We start from the raw sequence: 3,838 nt of genomic DNA, 5'->3' as shown, positions 1-3,838 counted from the left end.
AACAACACTAGCAACAATGATGATTATGTGCAAGAACAAGTGCTAAGGTGGACGAGCCAAGAGCATCTTCAAGAAGATATGCACTGAGGCCTCCACTCTGAGGTCCTGGCTGCTTGGTTTGATGTGAGCCCCAGAGCCACTGGGGGAAACACAGATGCACAGGGCCATGCAATGAAGTCAGGATCCAAGTGAAATTGGCTCTGGGAAGCTGTCTGAGATCAGATGGTTTATACCACAGCTTTGCTATAGTGGCTCCCTGAAATGCCTGGGGCACTTTGACCTCAGGTCACACGGACTGATGATTCCACACTAAGTGTGTCTCCAAGTGCAGCAGAGGTGTTACAAGGCAGGGAAATTTCAAATTCTTTATATACCAAATACTTATGCTCACCCTGTTATGTTTTAGAATAGACTCAAAGGCTCAGATTTTGAGTAAATCAATAGGTGGTGTCAGAACCAACCAACCCATCCACCCACCAATTAACCAACCAGCTCACCAATGAACCAGCCCACCACTCAACCAACCCCTAACCAGCCCACCAACAAACCAACAAATGAATCCACCAACCGGTCCACTAACCAACTAACCAACTAATCCCCAACCAACCAACTCACCAAGACACCCACCAACCATCCCATCCACTCAGCCACCAACCAACTAACCCACAGCCAGCCCACCAATCAACCAACCAATTAACCAATTAACCAACCAACCTACCAACCAACTAACCAGTCAACAATCAGACTTCCCATGACGGTAAAAGAACGTAAGGGCACAATCAAACAATCGATACCAAACAAGCAAAGAACTTTACCCCAATGTGTCTAGTGAACACAGACACAAAAGTTCTCACCCAATTGTAGTAATGTAATCCAAGAACAATCCAAAAATGATAGTTGGGTTTACTCCAGAGATGTATGAATGTTCTAACATACAAGTCAGTAGTGGAATATACGACATCAAAAACCCAAATAACAGAGTTCTACAGTCATTTCAATAGATGCAAAAAAAAAAAAAAAAAAAAAGTAGCCAATAAAAGTCAGCATTCCATCTTTGCTCTGTCTACTGTGAGAATGAAGACCATTCTCAGCAATCAGACTGTCGGCATCCCAGAAAATGTCACCATCACCCTGAAGGGGTAAACAGCCATTGTGAAGGGCCCCAGGGGAACTCTGTGGAGGGACTTCAATCGCATTAATGTAGAGGTGAGTTTTCTTGGAAAGAAAAAGAAGAGGCTCCATGTTAATGAATGGTGGGTAACAGGAAGGGACTGGCCACTGCTAGAACCATCTGCAGTCATGGTCACAACACTATCAAGGGTGTCACACTGGGCTCAGTTAGAAGATGAGGTCTGTGTTTGCTCACTTTCCCTTAATGTCGTCATTCAGGAGAATGGGTCTTTGGTTGAAATCGGAAATTTTTTTGGGTGAAAAATACATCCACAGGGTTCAGATGAGGATAGGTGTTGTTTGCGCTGTCTTTCAAGCCCAGAAGGATGAATCAATCATGGAAGGAAATGATATTGAACTTGTTTCAAACTCAGCTGCTCTGATTCATAAGGCCACAACAGTTGAAAACAAGGCTATCAGAAAGTGTTTAGATGGTGTCTACTTGTCTGAAAAGGGATCAGTGTAGCAAGCTGATGAATAAGACAGAAGTTACCCAGTTCCAGAAAGATTCTCAATTATAAGAACTATTTGCATGTCTTTGGGAACAATAAAAGACTTATATTGAAAAAATTAGCATTCCTTCATACTTAGAAGGACATACTTCAGATGACCCATGTTGCATATCACAAATTCACAACCCATATCAGGCAGATGGGGAAGAGCTGAAAACATGTCCTCAAAGGCCAGGAACAAGACAGGGTGTCACATGTCTTACTCATTGTGGCACTGGAAGTTTTAGCCAGAGTACTGAGAAGGCTCACGTGTAGGAAGGGGAAACCAAGTCACCCGCTGTTTGCAGAGAGTGCATCTGCATCTGGGACTCCACTGAAGGACTGTCAACTTGCAGAACAAAACCAGCACAAGTGGGTTAGCGCCACAGTTTTTGATCTCAGATTATCTCACAATTAGGTCTTTTGTCCCCCTTTTAAAGAAAAGTTTCACACAAAACTGTAGGAGTTAAGTTTGAATATTCTGTATGTCTTGGGCACTTTTTATCAAGAATAAGTTAGCTGTGAATGGATGGAATGTTTTCTGACCACTCTGCTCTGTTCCATCAGTCTGTTTTGTCCTGCTGGTTGACTCATGACATTTTGTTATATCTTTGAAATTATAAAGTGTGATACCTTTGTCTTTATTCACTTTGGTGAATGTTACCATAGGAATTTGGGGTCTTTTAAACAGCCTCTGTATACATTTTTAATTAAAATAGACCTACATTACTTCCCTCCTTCCCTCCCTCCGCTCCACCCCTTCCATGGCCTTCTTTCCAATGGGTAGCTTGGGTTACTTGACTATTACTCTTTATATGCATATGTCTGCATGTTCATGTATACACAAAAGCGACCTTCTGGGTCTGGTTTTTGTTGTTTGTGTGCTTATGGTGTCAGAGCAGACACTCTGTAGCATTCTCATATACCAATCCTGATATTCCTGAGAAGGAAATCAAAGATCATGTTCACAATAATGACTAAAAGATAAAACACCTAAAGCAATCAAAGCAGTAAAGGTGTCTGCAGTGAAGACTGGGAGATCGCTGAGATAGCAGAGAACATGAAAAAGGAAAGACCTTCACACCACACATTTAAATAATTGCCATTATCCTGATTTAATTAATATGAAATTTATTGTACTGCCAAGATGATTTAGAGACTCAATGCAGTCTTACTAAAAATATCAGTGACTGTTTTTTTTTTTTTTTTTTTTTTTTTTAAATAGAGCTCACATGGGAGCATCAAAGCTCATCAGTACTAACACTGTTCTGTTCTTGTTTAAGGGGCCATTTCTAGGAAAAAGTATTTCACAGTAGACTTTTTGGTACTCTGGCTCTTACAATCTTTTATGCCCCCTCTTCCACAATGTTCCCTGGTCCATAAATGAAGGAGCTATGATGTAAATCTACTCACTACCATCGTACCTGCCAGTGAAGCCTTCAATGGCAGTATCAGTGGACATGCTAATAGGGAAGGGTGAAAATGTCATGGGGTGCTGCCCATAGACAAAGCACTACAGTCAATTAGTTGGGAGAATGCTGGGAGAGGGAGAACTACCCCTTTCCAAGGATGAGTTTCCTTATTGGCTACCGACACAAAGTGTTCAGCCCAGAAATTATATTCAAAACACACTCAGAAGGTTGAATTTACATATTCACACACACATACACATACATATACATGTACTAGTATATAATAAAAAAGCAAAAAAGACTATTAATTTGAGAGGGGATATGGGAAGGGTTGAAAGGGGGAAGGAGAAGGAGTAAAGTGATGTAGTCCCGTTTTAGTTAAAAAATGCAAACAAAAATGTAAAAAGACCTCAGATAGCTAAGCCAATGTTGACCAAAGTGAACAGAGATGGAGGCATCACACCTCCTAATTTCAAGACACATAGCAGAGCTGTGATGAGTCAAATAGCGTGACACTGGCTTCCAAACAGACCAGTAGAACAGAAATCATTCCATCCATTTTTCATTTGGGTTTCTTTGTATAGCTCTGACTGTCCTAGACTCATTTTGTAGACCAGACTGGTACTGAACTCACAGAGATCCTCCTGCCTCTGCCTCCCTGAGTTCTGGGATTATAAATGTGTACCACCATGTCTGGCTCAGCTGACTTATTCTTGACAAAAGTGTCCAAGATAGATATAGAAAAAAAGAATGTCTCCTTAAAAA

General features: G+C 41.2%; 1 pseudogene; it reads left to right on the top strand.

Annotated features, from left to right (window-relative positions):
- Positions 1-1,074: 1,074 nt before the first annotated feature.
- On the top strand, positions 1,075-1,651 carry LOC127193826 (60S ribosomal protein L9-like; annotated as a pseudogene).
- Positions 1,652-3,838: the final 2,187 nt, after the last annotated feature.

Source organism: Acomys russatus, chromosome 9 (assembly GCF_903995435.1).
Source record: "Acomys russatus chromosome 9, mAcoRus1.1, whole genome shotgun sequence".
Lineage (NCBI taxonomy): Eukaryota > Metazoa > Chordata > Mammalia > Rodentia > Muridae > Acomys > Acomys russatus.
This window is presented reverse-complemented; position numbering and strand designations above follow the sequence as displayed.